Source organism: Ambystoma mexicanum, chromosome 4q (genome assembly GCF_040938575.1).
Source record: "Ambystoma mexicanum isolate Mex_15411 chromosome 4q, UKY_AmexF1_1, whole genome shotgun sequence".
Lineage (NCBI taxonomy): Eukaryota > Metazoa > Chordata > Amphibia > Caudata > Ambystomatidae > Ambystoma > Ambystoma mexicanum.
Window position 1 is genome coordinate 559,332,137 of NC_090928.1, and position 21,809 is coordinate 559,353,945.

The following is a 21,809-nucleotide window of genomic DNA, read 5'->3' on the forward strand; positions in this document are numbered from 1 at the left end:
GCCTCCTGCAGAGTCGCCAGTGCCGCCCGCCTGTCCCTGTTGGACCCCAACATGTCCTCCCTGTGTGACTGGCAGATGGAGTCGGTTGCCTGCTCTAGTCGCTCCATCAGCCTTTCTGGGGGGACAATGGAAGTGGCCACCCTATCCATGGCCTGAGCCATCATCTCGGATGATGCAGCCTGTTGGGTTGCCATACCGTAAATGGATTGCTCCCATGCGGTATTGCCGGGTGGCGTACGGCCACCACGTCGGCGGGCACCACACCTGTCTGGGGCAAGGTGAACTGCGCCTTGCTGTGCCGGCACTGCCTGAGGCTGCAGGACTGCATTCCCCCTCTGATCTGCTGGCCCAGGAACAGGATCAGATGTCGCGGAGTGTGACCCTGCATCCGTAACCACCGAAGGCGTAGCTGCCAACACTGACATCCCCATGGAGGGTTCTGACCCTGGTGCAGGTGGGTGAGACAGAACAGAATCCCTCCCTGGAACACTCACCTGCGACGGCACGTAGGTCTCATCCGAATCAACACCTGAGTACAGCTCGGGGGAGGTGCAGCCAGAGACACCCCTTGAGAGCACGACCTGCAGCACTTGTGGGTTCTCCCCCACCACCACACCACGTCCCTCACTGGTGGTTGGTCGGCCCTCGGACCCCTCCTGGGTCTGCACCATCTCCACAACCCCAGCAGTATCAGGTGCGTCTTCCCCTGCAAAGACATGAAAACAAAGAAATGGAAACAGGCATTAGCACCATGGCACACAATGAGGGCTGAGAAGCAAGAGAACCAGTACTTGATTGACACATGTCCCACATGACTGAAACCCTCCCATGCATGCACCCTCACTGCGTATGAAGTGCAGGCAAATGGCACACACTGATGACACCAAGATGGAAGATGAACACATTTTCTGCATGCTGCCTGGCAGTGGCATCACACATTGGCCTGTGATTGCCAGGTGATACACACATGCCATCACACAGATGGCATGTACCATTGCTATTGAGTGAAGATGGAGAGGAGGGCAGCACCTATTCATTCAGTCCAGTTCCCGCATGTAATCGCTTTTCTAATTCTAACAGGTCAGATTTTTCACCTGGAGCTGCCAGTCTGAAATGGTCCAATTGCACAGGGACATGTGTGTACAAATGATATCCAGGTAACAAAGTCACTCCACTTTACCATAGCCATGTCAGACATGTGACTAGTGGACAGCGACATGCCTAGTGAAAGTGGTGGAATGCAAACAAACTGACTGAATGAACAGTGAAAAATAAGCAACTATGTTGTGGCAAGGTGACACTTCAAGGGCAACTGGCGTGCAGTTGGGCTAGATGTGTACTGTTGGCAGAAGGGATACTGCTATGGCCAAATGCAGCTGCGCAGGAAGTATTGCATGAAGCACATGGCTGACCCATACGACTCAGGTGCACACACTCTCACCTGGCACACAAACAGAAGCCCTCACACACACACCATGCACATGGATGACACACACATGCATGTGCACTCACCGGACAATGCCTCGTAATCAGCCAGATCTCCCACGCCTTGGATCTGTTCCTCTGTGACGTAGGTCCCAGCGACTGACTCATGTGGAGTGAGTTCCATGTCTACTACTGGAGACCCACCTCCAGTCACTAGAGTTGCGGCATGACTTGAGGCCAGCTTACTCTTTGCCCTGCGCTTTAGGTCATTCCAGCGCTTATAGCAATCATTGGCTGTGCGCCTCACGATTCCAAGGGCACTTACGATGTCCGCAACGGTCTGCCAGTGTGCCTGGCGTTGTGCAGGTGTGGTCTTGGATCCTGCAACAATGACCATCTCGTTGTCATGTCCGGACACATACTCGACAAGTGCATTCAGTTCGTCATCCGTGAAGCTGGGCTTCCTGGATGGGCCGGACTGTGTAGCCGTGTCTGGGGCATCAGCCTGTGCCGGACGAGCACTCTTCCTCTTCCGCTTGGAAGGTGGTGGTGATCCTGAGTGTCCTGTGCCGCTCTGGACACTAGGGGCAGGAGCCCTGGTGGACTCTGTATCAGGAGTGTGGGATTGCACACTCAGCATGGGAGTTGGTGCAGGCATTGGCTCTAGTGTGATGGTGTCAGGGGGAATGTCAGCAGCATGGACTAGGACCGACACTGTCCTGGCTGGGTGTGTGAGGGCTGGGGTGGATGGAGCCGCAGCTGCCCCTGCAGCCTCTCCGCCCTGCCTCCTTGGTGCAGTAGATGACCTTGCTGGCCCAGATGCACGTGGCATGGTGACATCAATGTGCACCAGCGCATGTGTCATAGGCCTGCTGACCTGGAAGTCAGCCATGGAGTCAGCCAGATCTGGTGCCACAATGGGCTGGTCCAACAAGGGCTGAGCATGGATGGTGTCAGCCACATCAGCCTCAACGGGAGGGGGGGGATTATGGGTGCCCTTGACTGGTCCTCCACACATGGGGGGACAGGCTCACCCTGCAAGTAACGACCACGTCCCCTACCGGATCCACCACGGCCACCACTTGTGGCTCTTCCACCTTTGCCACCCTTACGGAATCCTCGCCTCCCAGCCATGGCACTGATGTAAATGTGCGTATGGGAGTGGCTGTAAACTATTGTCCTGGGCAATTGGGGGTGAAAGGGGTTGGGTACCAGATGGTAATTGTACCCTAGTGCTCTTGCAAGGCTGATTGTAACCCCTGGGGAAAGATGACGGGTCACGCTACGCACAGGAGCCCCAAAAAAGGGAGATGACGTGCACGCAACCCCTCCTAGACCACGTGTGCAGAAAGAAAAACCTGCACTACGCTGTGGCACCCAGTAACACAAGAATGAACGTATGCGTGTCACACGCAGCCTAGAATGACCTCTGAAGGGGTAGGCTACACACGGGGCAAGCACAGAAGTTAGATACGTGCGTGACTCACCGTCTGCCTGGTAAACGAGCGTGTAAAAGGAGCACGTTTGGTTGGCAACACCCCCACCAAAAGAAGATTTGTACGCTGTCTGAGGAGACAGGACAACAGTAGAAGGGAACACTGTTTGAGGGAACAGGCCCAGGTAAACCAGTAAAAGCGAAAAAAGAGAAAAAGCTGTCAGAGGTAACAGGGAATACGAACTTGAAACGCCGTGAAGTAAATCGCGTGTGAAACGACAAGAAGTACAGAATTCACCCACTCGCTCTCCACGAAAAGCACGTACAAGGAAAACGTGTTCTACACATACCTTTTATACAGGGCCACACGTCCAGCGTCACTTACGCGGCCTGTACGCGCTAGGGCCATTTCCACCAATTACACGCTTTGTCACTTCTGCGTGTAGGGACATTTCCACCAATTACACGCTTTGTCACTTCTGCGTGTAGGGCCATTTCCACCAATTACACGCTTTGTCACTTCTGCGTGTAGAGCCATTTCCACCAATCACACGCAATTACACTCTGACGTGCAGTCTTTCCACGTGTGCTCTGTCATCACGTGCTGTGTGGGAAACACCCGTGCGGGTCACGTCACAGACGCGCTTACGCGCTGAGGGCCTTTCCTCGGTTTTCACGCTGACGTGCAGGATTTTCACGTGCAAAATCACTCCGTACCAAGCTGGCCACGCCTACGCACACGGAATACCACGCTCCTGCCCGGAAGGCCAAACTACTGCCCCCCAGAGCCCCGAGCACGCTCCCACCTGCTGCTGCCTGACTGCCTGCTGCCCCTGCACTGCTGGGGGGTGGGGGTGATAGGGGACATGGGTGGGGGCCTGGTGGAGGGTGCCCTTGGTGGCTGGGGGGTGGGGGTGATAGGGGACATGAGTGGGGGCCTGGTGGAGGGTGCCCCTGCACTGCTGGGGGGTGGGGGTGGTGGGAGACATGAGTGGGGGCCTGGTGGAGGGTGCCCCTGCACTGCTGGGGGGTGGGGGTAATAGGGGACATGGGTGGGGGCCTGGTGGAGGGTGCCCCTGGTGGCTGGGGGGTGGGGGTGGTGGGAGACATGAGTGGGGGCCTGGTGGAGGGTGCCCCTGCACTGCTGGGGGGTGGGGGTGATAGGGGACATGGGTGGGGGCTGGTGGAGGGTGCCCCTGGTGGCTGGGGGGTGGGGGTGGTGGGAGACATGAGTGGGGGCCTGGTGGAGGGTGCCCCTGCACTGCTGGGGTGTGGGGGTGGTGGGAGACATGGGTGGGGGCCTGGTGGAGGGTGCCCCTGGTGGCTGGGGGGTGGGGGTGGTGGGAGACATGAGTGGGGGCCTGGTGGAGGGTGCCCCTGCACTGCTGGGGTGTGGGGGTGGTGGGAGACATGAGTGGGGGCCTGGTGGAGGGTGCCCCTGCACTGCTGGGGTGTGGGGGTGGTGGGAGACATGAGTGTGGGCCTGGTGGAGGGTGCCCCTGGTGGCTGGGGGGTGGGGGTGGTGGGTGACATGAGTGGGGGCCTGGTGGAGGCTGCCCCTGCACTGCTGGGGTGTGGGGGTGGTGGGAGACATGGGTGGGGCCTGGTGGAGGGTGCCCCTGGTGGCTGGGGGGTGGGGGTGATAGGGGACATGGGTGGGGGCCTGGTGGAGGGTGCCCCTGGTGGCGGGGGGGTGGGGGTGATAGGGGACATGGGTGGGGGCCTGGTGGAGGGTGCCCCTGCACTGCTGGGGGGTGGGGGTGATAGGGGACATGAGTGGGGGCCTGGTGGAGGGTGCCCCTGGTGGCTGGGGGGTGGGGGTGATAGGGGACATGAGTGGGGGCCTGGTGGAGGGTGCCCCTGCACTGCTGGGGGGTGGGGGTGGTGGGAGACATGAGTGGGGGCCTGGTGGAGGGTGCCCCTGCACTGCTGGGGGGTGGGGTGATAGGGAACATGGGTGGGGGCCTGGTGGAGGGTGCCCCTGGTGGCTGGGGGGTGGGGGTGGTGGGAGACATGAGTGGGGGCCTGGTGGAGGGTGCCCCTGCACTGCTGGGGGGTGGGGGTGATAGGGGACATGGGTGGGGGCCTGGTGGAGGGTGCCCCTGGTGGCTGGGGGGTGGGGGTGGTGGGAGACATGAGTGGGGGCCTGGTGGAGGGTGCCCCTGCACTGCTGGGGTGTGGGGGTGGTGGGAGACATGAGTGGGGGCCTGGTGGAGGGTGCCCCTGCACTGCTGGGGTGTGGGGGTGGTGGGAGACATGAGTGTGGGCCTGGTGGAGGGTGCCCCTGGTGGCTGGGGGGTGGGGGTGGTGGGTGACATGAGTGGGGGCCTGGTGGAGGCTGCCCCTGCACTGCTGGGGTGTGGGGGTGGTGGGAGACATGGGTGGGGGCCTGGTGGAGGGTGCCCCTGGTGGCTGGGGGGTGGGGGTGATAGGGGACATGGGTGGGGGCCTGGTGGAGGGTGCCCCTGGTGGCGGGGGGGTGGGGGTGATAGGGGACATGGGTGGGGGCCTGGTGGAGGGTGCCCCTGCACTGCTGGGGGGTGGGGGTGATAGGGGACATGAGTGGGGGCCTGGTGGAGGGTGCCCCTGCACTGCTGGGGGGTGGGGGTGGTGGGAGACATGAGTGGGGGCCTGGTGGAGGGTGCCCCTGCACTGCTGGGGGGTGGGGGTGATAGGGAACATGGGTGGGGGCCTGGTGGAGGGTGCCCCTGGTGGCTGGGGGTGGGGGTGGTGGGAGACATGAGTGGGGGCCTGGTGGAGGGTGCCCCTGCACTGCTGGGGGGTGGGGGTGATAGGGGACATGGGTGAGGGCCTGGTGGAGGGTGCCCCTGGTGGCTGGGGGGTGGGGGTGGTGGGAGACATGAGTGGGGGCCTGGTGGAGGGTGCCCCTGCACTGCTGGGGTGTGGGGGTGGTGGGAGACATGAGTGGGGGCCTGGTGGAGGGTGCCCCTGCACTGCTGGGGTGTGGGGGTGGTGGGAGACATGAGTGTGGGCCTGGTGGAGGGTGCCCCTGGTGGCTGGGGGGTGGGGGTGGTGGGTGACATGAGTGGGGGCCTGGTGGAGGCTGCCCCTGCACTGCTGGGGTGTGGGGGTGGTGGGAGACATGGGTGGGGGCCTGGTGGAGGGTGCCCCTGGTGGCTGGGGTGTGGGGGTGATAGGGGACATGGGTGGGGGCCTGGTGGAGGGTGCCCCTGCACTGCTGGGGGGTGGGGGTGATAGGGGACATGGGTGGGGGCCTGGTGGAGGGTGCCCCTCGTGGCGGGGGGGTGGGGGTGATAGGGGACATGGGTGGGGGCCTGGTGGAGGGTGCCCCTGGTGGCGGGGGGGTGGGGGTGATAGGGGACATGGGTGGGGGCCTGGTGAAGGGTACCCCTGCACTGCTGGGGTGTGGGGGTGGTGGGAGACATGAGTGGGGGCCTGGTGGAGGGTGCCCCTGCACTGCTGGGGTGTGGGGGTGGTGGGAGACATGAGTGGGGGCCTGGTGGAGGGTGCCCCTGGTGGCTGGGGGGTGGGGGTGATAAGGGACATGGGTGGGGGCCTGGTGGAGGGTGCCCCTGCACTGCTGGGGGGTGGGGGTGATAGGGGACATGGGTGGGGGCCTGGTGGAGGGTGCCCCTGGTGGCGGGGGGGTGGGGGTGATAGGGGACATGGGTGGGGGCCTGGTGGAGGGTGCCCCTGGTGGCGGGGGGGTGGGGGTGATAGGGGACATGGGTGGGGGCCTGGTGGAGGGTGCCCCTGCACTGCTGGGGGGTGGGGGTGATAGGGGACATGGGTGGGGGCCTGGTGGAGGGTGCCCCTGGTGGCTGGGGTGTGGGGGTGGTGGGAGACATGAGTGGGGGCCTGGTGGAGGGTGCCCCTGCACTGCTGGGGTTTGGGGGTGGTGGGAGACATGGGTGGGGGCCTGGTGGAGGGTGCCCCTGCACTGCTGGGGGTGGGGGTTTTGGGAGACATGGGTGGGGGCCTGGTGGAGGGTGCCCCTGGTGGCTGGGGGGTGGGGGTGATAGGGGACATGGGTGGGGGTCTGGTGGAGGGTGCCCCTGCACTGCTGGGGGGTGGGGGTGATAGGGGACATGGGTGGGGGCCTGGTGGAGGGTGCCCCTGCACTGCTGGGGGGTGGGGGTGATAGGGGACATGGGTGGGGGCCTGGTGGAGGGTGCCCCTGGTGGCGGGGGGGTGGGGGTGATAGGGGACATGGGTGGGGGCCTGGTGGAGGGTGCCCCTGGTGGCGGGGGGGTGGGGGTGATAGGGGACATGGGTGGGGGCCTGGTGGAGGGTGCCCCTGCACTGCTGGGGGGTGGGGGTGATAGGGGACATGGGTGGGGGCCTGGTGGAGGGTGCCCCTGGTGGCTGGGGGGTGGGGGTGGTGGGAGACATGAGTGGGGGCCTGGTGGAGGGTGCCCCTGCACTGCTGGGGGGTGATAGGGGACATGGGTGGGGGCCTGGTGGAGGGTGCCCCTGGTGGCTGGGGGGTGGGGGTGGTGGGAGACATGAGTGGGGGCCTGGTGGAGGGTGCCCCTGCACTGCTGGGGGGTGGGGGTGTTTGGAGACATGGGTGGGGGCCTGGTGGAGGGTGCCCCTGGTGGCTGGGGGGTGATAGGGGACATGGGTGGGGGCCTGGTGGAGGGTGCCCCTGGTGGCTGGGGGGTGGGGGTGGTGGGAGACATGAGTGGGGGCCTGGTGGAGGGTGCCCCTGCACTGCTGGGGGGTGGGGGTGTTGGGAGACATGGTTGGGGGCCTGGTGGAGGGTGCCCCTGGTGGCTGGGGGGTGGGGGTGATAGGGGACATGGGTGGGGGCCTGGTGGAGGGTGCCCCTGCACTGCTGGGGGGTGGGGGTGCAGGGGGGCATGAGCAGGTGTGCAGGGTAGTCCCCTGTTTTGTGGGCTGCCTGCAGGGGCCGTGGAGAGTGTACAGGGAACACCTGTGAGGACCCACCCAGCCTAATTGCGTGTGATAATTTCTGCACACCCCTGTAATACACGTACCTGGCCAAATCGCGTGTGATAATTCCCGCGCACCCCTGTAATACACGTACCTGGCCAAATCGCATGTGAGAATTCCCGCGCACCCCTGTAATACACGTACCCAGCCGAATCGCATGTAGAACTTCCCGCACACCCCTGTAATACACGTACCCTGGCCAATCGCGTGTAGAACTTCCCACGCACCCCTGTAATACACGTAGCAAGCCAAATCGCGTGTGATAATTCCCGCGCACCCCTGTAATTCACGTACCCTGGCCAATCGCGTGTAGAACTTCCCACGCACCCCTGTAATACACGTACCAGGCCAAATCGCGTGTGATTATTCCCGCGCACCCCTGTAATACACGTACCCAGCCGAATCGCGTGTACAACTTCCCGCACACCCCTGTAATACACGTACCTGGCCAAATCGCATGTGAGAATTCCCGCGCACCCCTGTAATACACGTACCCTGGCCAATCGCGTGTAGAACTTCCCACGCACCCCTGTAATACACGTACCAGGCCAAATCGCGTGTGATAATTCCCGCGCACCCCTGTAATACACGTACCTGGCCAAATCGCATGTGAGAATTACCGCGCACCCCTGTAATACACGTACCCAGCCGAATCGCGTGTAGAGCTTCCCGCACACCCCTGTAATACACGTACCCTGCCCAACCGCGTGTAGTACTTCCCGCGTACCCCTGTAGTACACGTACCCTGGCTAATCGCGTGTATGACTTCACGCGTACCCCTGATATGCACGTTACACGCTTTGCGTTCCTTGTTTGGCAGCCCTGTAGACTGGTCCAGGGTTAGCGCAGCCCTTTGCGATGATTTAGCGATTTTGATGGCTTTTCCTTGCGCGAGGGCGTTCTTGGGGGCGTTACTGGCGCTGCTGCAGGGTCGCTGCGATACTCTGCGCCACGGCTGGTTTGGGAGCCTGAAATCCATGAATACGCTGTGCGCGGAAATCGGTTTTAGCGCACGTGCCTGGCGCAGGCAATCGCACGCGGACACTCTGCGCCAGCCGCTTGCGACACTTTTCTGCGAAATTCTATGAATTACCCTGTAAGTGTATGAAACTCACTTGGTTTCTTAAGGCTGTGTTATTGAATGTTAGGAGATAGAAGAAATAATGATACACATATTTTGCAATTTTTATAAGGTAAATGGCAGATACTTTATAGAAAAGCATGGAATGTATGCATTTGTGAAGGTATGGGTAATAAAGTAGAAGGATGTGATTTACAGGCAGTGGTGTTATTTCAGCTGGGAGCTTTTCAATGATAGTGTCTGTGTGAGTGTATGAAGATGCATGATCTTATCCTGGCTTTGTGTAATTTTATAATCAACTACTAAGTGTTTTTCTACAATTATACTGTTATTTCTCCCATCTTTTAATATTATAATTTCTTAGATAGCTGTGTGTGTAAAAAAAGAAAATTAGATAGCATACAGGTTGGAAGTGACAGTTGATTATAGCAGATGGGAAAAATGACAGTAAATTCATTTTATAGGTTATACAGGTTAAGAGGCAGTTACTCTGTTTATATTCATTCATAAGAGTTGTACATGTACTGTGCAGAAAATATGCATACCTGTCGTTTGTATTCATGCATGTGAATATGCATGCAGCTGCAAGTAGAAATCTTCGAGACTTGAACAGTAGTTTGTGTAGTAGGTGCTTTAAAATGATATGAGACTTGTACTCAGAGTGATCAACAGTACATTTGAAGTGCTGAACTCTGATGATGGAGTTAGATGTAAATATCTTGGATGTGATTGGTGGATGGTTGTGTGACTGCTTAGCTGTATCCAATGAGGGAATGGCAGAGAGAGTGAAGTGGAAAGGGTAGAAGGGCTGTGCAAGATTTATGCGGTCAGCGGAGACTGCGGCTGTCCGCGGAAAGGGCGTGCCACATCCAGGGTTTTCCAGAAAATCCAGCATGGAATGGGGACTGTAGGGATCAGTCAACCAGATGTTGAGGTTGTGGATTTGTGTTGAAAGAGACTGTGTGTAGTGAGGATGGCAGAGGTGGAGAAAGTCAGGATGTTGCTGCTTGGAAATATGTTTGTGCATGGTTTACAGCAGTATCCTCAATGTAGGCACATGGCAAACATGTTTGATGTTAAAGGAGTGGAGGTTTTGTGGAACACTGTGCCTGATTGCAATGTACAGGAAATTGTACAAGTTTGTGAAGATATGGGCAGGATGAACAGTCCCCATGTGGTAGTTTTGCATTATGGTGCTTTCCATTTGGGCTATGTCAGTACCCCTACTTTGTTGGCAGATTTGGAACACTTGGTTCAACCAGTGATGAACATCCTTCCAAATCGCAAAGTAATTATTTCTGGATTAGTACCTAGGGCAATATGGGACAATAGTTCTGTTTTATGTCCTCAGAAAAACATTGCTAGGTGTGCAATCAACCGAGGCATGTGTGCTTTCATGCTTAGAGCTGGTATCGCCTTCTGTAATAATGATAATATTGATTCCAGAATTGTAAGGGTTGCTTTGGAGAAGGTTTATGTGAAGATTTTAGGAGTAAAGTAAGAAAAGAAAATACAAAATAACAGGTGTCTGTCAAGCATCTGCAAAACCCCCCAAAAAAGGCTCTTTTCAGAGCCAACCTTAAAGGGGAAATGGGGCACACTCTTTAAATTTAAATTCACCATGCTCAGATTTGTGATATGTCCGCGCACATGGCGATAGTCCGTGGACATTGCGTATTACATACAGGGATTTTGAGGTGGAGAGGCATGCACATGAGAATGAGAAAAGCAAGGGATTGGTCAGTAAAGTTTACTGGGAGTGTTGTGTAAGGAGAGAGTTTGTCAGAAATTATTTTTTCTGAGAGAAGAACAGATAGCTATGGCTGTGTGTTTCAGAAAACAGATTATATTGATTTTGGGAGACTCATGGATACATTGGTTGGAGGTGCATGCAGAACGCTGTGGAGTAGGTTCAGATCTTGGATTACCTCATGTGGAAGTGCACTGGCATGGAGTGCGTGGAATGAAGTGGCTAGACTTGGTACCTATCTGTGCTAGTTTGGAGACAGAGCATCATCCAGAAATAATTTTAATTAATTGTGGAGGGAACAGGTTAGGACATATGTCTGGAATTTCATTGCAATTTACAATGAAAGAATGATTTGGGAAGTTTATGGACATGTTTCCAAATTCCCAAATAATTTTTTCTCATATTGCGCAGAGACAAATGTGGCTGCGTTCTTCTTCATTTGGTCCAGCAAAAGTCAATCTGCAATAGCCAGAAGCACAATGAAGATCACCTCTGGGGTTTGGCCTTTTTATAGGGGTGCAGGTGCACGCTCCGCGGACAGCGCGCTGTCCGCAGATAGGTTGAACACCATAAAAAGGCTCAAAAAGTTCCAAAAGTATGTAGAATGCCAGGGAAATTGTATGGGACATGTGCAATGGTTAATGTTTACTGTAAAATACACTGGATTGTCTGGAAAAGTACTTTTAAAATGTTCAGGGACCCGGACAGTGTCCGTAAATTAGGACACACGCTCTGCGTGGGTGCTGTCACATGATGATATATTGCGAACACGTCCCTGAAGGGAACGGGTCTCTGCAAGACACCAAATGCTTGGAAACTGTTGTGCAGATGTGCGCGGGTGTTCTACGGACAGTGTTCGGGTCCTCAAACTAATTAAAAGTGCAACACAAGTGAGACGGACAGTTACGGACAGGCGCGATGTTCGTAGGACTTATGGGTGTGGTGTGCATGTGTTTAGATGTTCTACAGACAGTATGGACAGGCATAGTGTCCTTAGAACACCTGCATTTGGGTTAATTGCAAGCATTACGGACACGGGTGTGCTCTAAGAACAGTTCCATTTTGCTTGCTGACAGTACGGACAGGTATAGTGTCCTTAGGACACGTCCATTTGGTTAATTACGGACATCCCGGACACCGTGCATGTTCTAAGAACAGTTCCATTTTGCTTGTGTACAGTACGGACAGGTATAGCGTCCTTAGGACACCTCCATTTTGGTTAATTACGGATATCCCAGACACCTGCGTGTTCTAAGAACAGTTCCATTTTGATTGCGGACAGTACGGACAGGTATAGTGTCCTTAGGACACCTCCATTTTGGTTAATTACAGACATCCCGGACATCACGCGTGTTCTAAGAACAGTTCAATTTTGCTTGCAGACAGTATGGACAGGTATAGTGTCCTTAGGACAGGTTAATTCTGGACATCCCAGACATCATGTGTGTTTTAAGAACAGATCCATTTTGCTTGCGGACACTCCGGACAGGTATAGTGTCCTTAGGACACATCCATTTTGGTTGATTACGGACACCCCGGACACCTGGTGTGTTCTAAGAATAGTTTTACAAAGGTAGCGGGCGCCCCTCTCTCGCAAGAACAGACATGATAACCTGTTCAGTGGTTATTAACCACTTGAGAGTTCGCAGCCACTGCTTTTACTCACTGTGCCTTTCACAGATGGGTAATATCCATTTGCATATCAGTCTTTGTCCTGCCCAGGGGCAGTCCAGCACCGAAATACAATGGCAATTCCAATCTGAACGAGAGTACCACCAGCAACCCCATACACGTGTTTCACCCTTGTTGGGGATCATCAGTGAGGTGAAGCTGATGCCTCTCTAAGCACAGTGAGAGGGAGACCACGTCTGGTTGCCCCCAGGAGACCTAGGGTTACCAATCCCAGGTTCCTTTAAAAATAGTTTTACAAAGGTAGCGGGCGCCCCTCTCTCGCAAGAACAGACATGATAACCTGTTCAGTGGTTATTAACCACTTGAGAGTTCGCAGCCACTGCTTTTACTCACTGTGCCTTTCACAGATGGGTAATATCCATTTGCATATCAGTCTTTGTCCTGCCCAGGGGCAGTCCAGCACCGAAATACAATGGCAATTCCAATCTGAACGAGAGTACCACCAGCAACCCCATACACGTGTTTCACCCTTGTTGGGGATCATCAGTGAGGTGAAGCTGATGCCTCTCTAAGCACAGTGAGAGGGAGACCACGTCTGGTTGCCCCCAGGAGACCTAGGGTTACCAATCCCAGGTTCCTTTAAAAATAGTTTTACAAAGGTAGCGGGCGCCCCTCTCTCGCAAGAACAGACATGATAACCTGTTCAGTGGTTATTAACCACTTGAGAGTTCGCAGCCACTGCTTTTACTCACTGTGCCTTTCACAGATGGGTAATATCCATTTGCATATCAGTCTTTGTCCTGCCCAGGGGCAGTCCAGCACCGAAATACAATGGCAATTCCAATCTGAACGAGAGTACCACCAGCAACCCCATACACGTGTTTCACCCTTGTTGGGGATCATCAGTGAGGTGAAGCTGATGCCTCTCTAAGCACAGTGAGAGGGAGACCACGTCTGGTTGCCCCCAGGAGACCTAGGGTTACCAATCCCAGGTTCCTTTAAAAATAGTTTTACAAAGGTAGCGGGCGCCCCTCTCTCGCAAGAACAGACATGATAACCTGTTCAGTGGTTATTAACCACTTGAGAGTTCGCAGCCACTGCTTTTACTCACTGTGCCTTTCACAGATGGGTAATATCCATTTGCATATCAGTCTTTGTCCTGCCCAGGGGCAGTCCAGCACCGAAATACAATGGCAATTCCAATCTGAACGAGAGTACCACCAGCAACCCCATACACGTGTTTCACCCTTGTTGGGGATCATCAGTGAGGTGAAGCTGATGCCTCTCTAAGCACAGTGAGAGGGAGACCACGTCTGGTTGCCCCCAGGAGACCTAGGGTTACCAATCCCAGGTTCCTTTAAAAATAGTTTTACAAAGGTAGCGGGCGCCCCTCTCTCGCAAGAACAGACATGATAACCTGTTCAGTGGTTATTAACCACTTGAGAGTTCGCAGCCACTGCTTTTACTCACTGTGCCTTTCACAGATGGGTAATATCCATTTGCATATCAGTCTTTGTCCTGCCCAGGGGCAGTCCAGCACCGAAATACAATGGCAATTCCAATCTGAACGAGAGTACCACCAGCAACCCCATACACGTGTTTCACCCTTGTTGGGGATCATCAGTGAGGTGAAGCTGATGCCTCTCTAAGCACAGTGAGAGGGAGACCACGTCTGGTTGCCCCCAGGAGACCTAGGGTTACCAATCCCAGGTTCCTTTAAAAATAGTTTTACAAAGGTAGCGGGCGCCCCTCTCTCGCAAGAACAGACATGATAACCTGTTCAGTGGTTATTAACCACTTGAGAGTTCGCAGCCACTGCTTTTACTCACTGTGCCTTTCACAGATGGGTAATATCCATTTGCATATCAGTCTTTGTCCTGCCCAGGGGCAGTCCAGCACCGAAATACAATGGCAATTCCAATCTGAACGAGAGTACCACCAGCAACCCCATACACGTGTTTCACCCTTGTTGGGGATCATCAGTGAGGTGAAGCTGATGCCTCTCTAAGCACAGTGAGAGGGAGACCACGTCTGGTTGCCCCCAGGAGACCTAGGGTTACCAATCCCAGGTTCCTTTAAAAATAGTTTTACAAAGGTAGCGGGCGCCCCTCTCTCGCAAGAACAGACATGATAACCTGTTCAGTGGTTATTAACCACTTGAGAGTTCGCAGCCACTGCTTTTACTCACTGTGCCTTTCACAGATGGGTAATATCCATTTGCATATCAGTCTTTGTCCTGCCCAGGGGCAGTCCAGCACCGAAATACAATGGCAATTCCAATCTGAACGAGAGTACCACCAGCAACCCCATACACGTGTTTCACCCTTGTTGGGGATCATCAGTGAGGTGAAGCTGATGCCTCTCTAAGCACAGTGAGAGGGAGACCACGTCTGGTTGCCCCCAGGAGACCTAGGGTTACCAATCCCAGGTTCCTTTAAAAATAGTTTTACAAAGGTAGCGGGCGCCCCTCTCTCGCAAGAACAGACATGATAACCTGTTCAGTGGTTATTAACCACTTGAGAGTTCGCAGCCACTGCTTTTACTCACTGTGCCTTTCACAGATGGGTAATATCCATTTGCATATCAGTCTTTGTCCTGCCCAGGGGCAGTCCAGCACCGAAATACAATGGCAATTCCAATCTGAACGAGAGTACCACCAGCAACCCCATACACGTGTTTCACCCTTGTTGGGGATCATCAGTGAGGTGAAGCTGATGCCTCTCTAAGCACAGTGAGAGGGAGACCACGTCTGGTTGCCCCCAAGAGACCTAGGGTTACCAATCCCAGGTTCCTTTAAAAATAGTTTTACAAAGGTAGCGGGCGCCCCTCTCTCGCAAGAACAGACATGATAACCTGTTCAGTGGTTATTAACCACTTGAGAGTTCGCAGCCACTGCTTTTACTCACTGTGCCTTTCACAGATGGGTAATATCCATTTGCATATCAGTCTTTGTCCTGCCCAGGGGCAGTCCAGCACCGAAATACAATGGCAATTCCAATCTGAACGAGAGTACCACCAGCAACCCCATACACGTGTTTCACCCTTGTTGGGGATCATCAGTGAGGTGAAGCTGATGCCTCTCTAAGCACAGTGAGAGGGAGACCACGTCTGGTTGCCCCCAGGAGACCTAGGGTTACCAATCCCAGGTTCCTTTAAAAATAGTTTTACAAAGGTAGCGGGCGCCCCTCTCTCGCAAGAACAGACATGATAACCTGTTCAGTGGTTATTAACCACTTGAGAGTTCGCAGCCACTGCTTTTACTCACTGTGCCTTTCACAGATGGGTAATATCCATTTGCATATCAGTCTTTGTCCTGCCCAGGGGCAGTCCAGCACCGAAATACAATGGCAATTCCAATCTGAACGAGAGTACCACCAGCAACCCCATACACGTGTTTCACCCTTGTTGGGGATCATCAGTGAGGTGAAGCTGATGCCTCTCTAAGCACAGTGAGAGGGAGACCACGTCTGGTTGCCCCCAGGAGACCTAGGGTTACCAGACGTGGTCTCCCTCTCACTGTGCTTAGAGAGGCATCAGCTTCACCTCACTGATGATCCCCAACAAGGGTGAAACACGTGTATGGGGTTGCTGGTGGTACTCTCGTTCAGATTGGAATTGCCATTGTATTTCGGTGCTGGACTGCCCCTGGGCAGGACAAAGACTGATATGCAAATGGATATTTCCCATCTGTGAAAGGCACAGTGAGTAAAAGCAGTGGCTGCGAACTCTCAAGTGGTTAATAACCACTGAACAGGTTATCATGTCTGTTCTTGCGAGAGAGGGGCGCCCGCTACCTTTGTACTATTTGTTAAGGAACCTGGGATTGGTAACCCTAGGTCTCCTGGGGGCAACCAGACGTGGTCTCCCTCTCACTGTGCTTAGAGAGGCATCAGCTTCACCTCACTGATGATCCCCAACAAGGGTGAAACACGTGTATGGGGTTGCTGGTGGTACTCTCGTTCAGATTGGAATTGCCATTGTATTTCGGTGCTGGACTGCCCCTGGGCAGGACAAAGACTGATATGCAAATGGATATTTCCCATCTGTGAAAGGCACAGTGAGTAAAAGCAGTGGCTGCGAACTCTCAAGTGGTTAATAACCACTGAACAGGTTATCATGTCTGTTCTTGCGAGAGAGGGGCGCCCGCTACCTTTGTACTATTTGTTAAGGAACCTGGGATTGGTAACCCTAGGTCTCCTGGGGGCAACCAGACGTGGTCTCCCTCTCACTGTGCTTAGAGAGGCATCAGCTTCACCTCACTGATGATCCCCAACAAGGGTGAAACACGTGTATGGGGTTGCTGGTGGTACTCTCGTTCAGATTGGAATTGCCATTGTATTTCGGTGCTGGACTGCCCCTGGGCAGGACAAAGACTGATATGCAAATGGATATTTCCCATCTGTGAAAGGCACAGTGAGTAAAAGCAGTGGCTGCGAACTCTCAAGTGGTTAATAACCACTGAACAGGTTATCATGTCTGTTCTTGCGAGAGAGGGGCGCCCGCTACCTTTGTAGTGTTCTAAGAATAGTTTAATCTTGCCTGCGGACAGTATAGACAGATATAGTGTCCTCAGGACATCCCCATTTTGGTTAATTGTGGACATTCCGGACACCCGTGCTGTCCGCGGTCACCCTAACTGCCTTCTTAAAAAAAAAAGGCACAAAGGAATGAAGTAACAACACATATAATATTTTATTATTATATACAAATATAACATTTATGAAAGAGAGGGGGAGCAGAAACTGACACAAATACAGGGGAATTAGGGGTTTGGAGAGGATCGATGGAATCAATGGAAGGGGATGAAGGGATGGAGGTCTCATCATAACGTTTTTCTTGGTGATGAGGGTTTGGGGATAGTTGACTGGGACATGGAGTGGGGGAACAGGTGCATGTGGAACAATGATATTTAATTTTTTGTTTTATGTGGTCCTCTATAAAATGTTTCAAAAGATTACAATTTTCCATAAGCATATTCATTTTTTGTTGTATGCGCTGTAGAGTATTTTCTAAGGTGTCTTTTGCTGTATTATTTTCAATGTTTGTGTGGTCTGTTCAAAAAATATATATATGTTAAGTACACATGAATTAATGATAATTAATTTTCTTATTTATAGAAGTGTCTACCATTAGTAGTCTACATTTCCTCATGTGGAACATTTTCTTCAAGCCATTCCAAAGTACTGGACATTTCAGTGTAAAAGAAAATATATTACTTTTAGTGTACCAAATATAGAAAGTATAGAAAAATATAAGAAAAATGAAGTTTATTTACTAGTTTCTGGTAAATTGTGTTCTTACTGTTGTGTAGGTGTGCTGTTGCTCCTAGTTGTGCAGTTTCTGTGAGGTATTATTCTGGAGGCATATCTTTTTTGTTTTGGTATATTCCATTTTAGTACACATGGGGCCTCATTATGACCCTGGCGGAAATCGAAAAACGATGGCGGAAATGCAATACCGCCATCGAATAGCGCTCGGTGCGACTATGACCCGTCACCGCAAAGTGCGATGCCATTAGCGACACCGTAGTGAATGCCAACGCTAACTGCACCAAGTACGCGCGCGCGCGCCATGCCAAACCGTAAATACCACCATGGCGCAAGGGTACGCGAATTCCGACCCTAGCGGACATGTACCTAACACCATCAAGCACGGCGGAAAGTACCATTCCGCCATGGTGAGAAGTACGGCATCGCGAATCAACCGTAAACGGCCCCACTGAGTGCCTGTACACCGCTCCCTGCCCACAAAGTACAACTCCCCGTAGGTGCAATGAAGTCACAATGCAACCAGTGAAATGTACAAGTCACCCATGCATGCCAACGAACAAAAGAATCACAAGAGGGGCCAATGGGAGCTGCAGGGCACAGATGGCATGAATACAGAAGCCATTCCAATGGACATGACCACAGTCCCCCACCAAGAAACGCACGCAAACACAGGCACCTGTGACCAGCAATATTCCGAAAATCACATCATTCCACCAGTCCACCTGGCTGACCGGCATCTGTTACACAAAACCCAATCCCCCGCCCCTGAGCATGACAACATCCAAACAGTCATATTGGCAGCCCCCATCCCTGACCTCACTGGGCTTCGTAGGCAAACGCGCCCAGCACAGTACCACGCAACTAAACTCCGAAGCTGGAACCCAATGCAGATCTCCTCACAATACATCGCTCCCCAAATAGGAATATGCCACATCACTTGCAAAGAAGAACGCTACACGGCCCATATCAGAATAGAAATTTAATGCACAACAAAATCACCAAGGCCATACAGCCATTAGGCCATGAACTCCAAAACACATTTCACCATTGTGGGCTGCATCCGCAAGAAATGACCAGCTACTACTTGTGTGACGCCCTGTTCCATCATGGTACACAGAGCCACATTCACGTACGAAAAGGCAACATGGAAGCGCACAGAACCGCAGGGCCGTCCCAATGGGGAGGCACTAGTCCAGATGAAAGGCCGAAATGTTGCTCCGAGCCACTAGTACTGCGTAAGGGCATGTGGCCCATTGGCGATCGTCCCATAAGATCGTAATGCTGCTCCACTGATTAACACGAAGCAGCAGGTGTCGGGAGTAAAAGCCATCTGCAGGAGTGGCATACAGATGGCAGTGGCAAAAGGGGAGGAGATACCTGTCAACCAAAAGAAAAGAAAAAGAACAGAATGGCCATCAGAACTACATTCGAACAACTCACTTCAATGATCACACTAAATCCACAGCCATATGCATGCTAGCCCACTCCAAAGGATCATCACCACCCCAAAACCACTTGCGACTCATAACCATCTATATCGAGGTGTAAACACCATCACAAACGAGTGTACCTGTGCATGCGTCTATGAAAACAGAATCCATCAGATGGGAATGTTAACGTGCATGGACACAAGTGTCTGAAGGCGCGTCGAGACAGGGAGGGCTCAACAAGGCCAGATAGACGATGGTCCCACTATGGCAGCCCTGCATCACATAGCGCAGGGGAGGCGGACAGATTCCAAGAAGCTCTGTACATGGCAAACTCTCTATCAAATCATCTGCCCATGCATCCATTCATCATTCCCTCATCCCGGTATAAAAACGCCTGAATATTTACTCACATAACATTAGAAATATCCATTGAGTCTGTGCGTTATGCAGCCTGCAAAATCCACAGTGCCCCAGCCCGTAATTCCAGTGTTGTGAAGTAACATGTATTTGGGAACGTCCGGCCTCATCGCCCACGTCGCTATTGCGCATCCCAAACTATTCATATCAATCATTGCATCCTCGCCATGGCCCCTGTCTCAAGGACATTGAACAATAGAACGTTATATTTGCAGTCAGACCTGTGGGCATCTCCTCGCCGCTAGCTGAAAACCGAAAGCGCCGCCCTTCGAATTCCTCATTTGCAACATCACGTCGAAAAGGCATCTGTGGCCGTTTGAAATCACAAATTAATCCATCTAGTGCGGCTGTGTGTGAAAATGGCAACTGCCTTCACCCACAAATGGGACGCCCCGCCCATCGGTGCAACTCGGTACAGTGATGCATGAGGGCCCACCGTTACTCGAGTACTACGTTCCACTGACCCTTCACAAGTCTGTTCGCGACTGCAAAGATTGTATGTGAAACAATGGGACCATAGCCGAATGTACATATCAAGAAATGTTACACGGCCATCGGGTACAAATACATGATTGCAATAGCAAGATGCCATTACTCGAATTGCAGCGTTGTGTGCGGGACGTGCTCGGCCAAAGGGGAGAGCAGCTTGCACAGGTGGAATGAATCACCACAGGTGGAGGCCATACAGCCTGAAAACACATAAATTGCACACCCAGTCTCCTCCCACAACCACACCCACTCCGAAATGCTACCGGCAGGACTCGCGATGTTGGCCCTGGGGGACCTGATAGCACTGCAAGTACTCCAACTCCAAGAAGAAGACGAACACCAACTACAACCGGCCGCACGGAGGAGACGCAGGAGGAGGAGGCCAAGGCAGGGCCAGCAAGGGCCGCCAGCACAGCCACTACCACCACGCAGGCAGCCCGCAATCCCACGCCTCCGAGCACATCCGTTCAACCTCACTGATGAGCAGATCCACACCCTCTACCGTTTGGACCGGGACACCATAGCCGCCATTGTGGACATGACACAGGCTGACCTTGTCAGCATGATAGATAGCCCAACCGCCATCCCACCCCTACTGAAGGTGGTGTCTGTACTCCACTTCCTGGCCACAGGCACCTACCAGCACACAGTCGGACAGTTGCATGGCATTTCTCAGCCACTGTTCTCACGGACACTATTGCAAGTGCTCGATGCCCTCCTGCAGCACGCAGACGACTACATCTCTCTACCACGCTCGGAGCAGGAAATTACCAACACAAAAGTGGGATTCCATGCACTTGCCGGCATACCGGGTTGCATTGGTGCCATCGACTGCACCCATGTGGAATTGGTCGTCCCACATGCCATGGAGGCCCAGTACCGCAACCGAAAACAGTTTCATTCCCTGAATGTACAAGTGGTGTGTGACTCCAACAGGATCATTACACATTGTTGTGCCCGATTCCCTGGATCAACCCATGATTCTATGGTCTTGAGGAACTCTACAATACCACGCTACATGGAGCGACACGCAGGGAAAAGATCCTGGCTACTCGGTGAGTCTCATTTCATGCATGATGATGTGGGGTATGTGATTCGGCAATGACCTGGCAGGAAGGGGGGGGGGTGTGCGTACGTAGCAATGGCATTCCACATCATACGTTTATCGTCCACATACAGGTGATGCTGGATATCCACTGAAGAGATGGCTCCTCACACCAGTCCGGAACCCACGGGACCAGCATGAGGAGGACTACAACCATGCCCACTCACGTACCCGTGTAGTCATTGAACAGGCATTCGGCCTACTGAAGACTCGTTTCCGCTGCCTCAGCAGGTCTGGCGGGGCACTCCTGTACCGCCATGAGAAGGTTGCAAAGATGGTCATGGCATGTGTCATGCTCCACAACATGTGCATACGTAGAAATGTGCCCATGCCCCCTGACGCAGAACTGCAAGCACCTGAAGATGGTCATGATGAGGGTGGGGATGTGGCAGCACCTCAAGGAGTCTGCGAGGCACCGGAGGGCCGTGACATTCGTCAGCATCTCATTGATGCATGCTTCTAGCACTCACGCCTGGTGGCTGATACATGGACACGGTACTCGTGGCACTGTGTGTGTCTGGTACATGCACAATATGGACTGTACGCCTATGATGGCCTAGTACACAAAGATCATTGTCCACACATCTCATTGGTTGATCGTGCATTGTTTATGGCATATGTGATATCATGTTGAACACCCTATCGACCCGCTACCCAAGTGAGCCCAAAACACCCCCTCCACCCTCCTACCTCCCCCCGAACACCAGTGTCCAAAGATGCTCATTGTCAGTGGGCAGTCGCTATTGCAAGCCCCCTCTGCGGGTATCAGGGGCACCCCTGCCTGTGGAGCGCAGGTTCCTCCCAGATCTACGTTGGGGGCTGCCCTGGACGGAACTT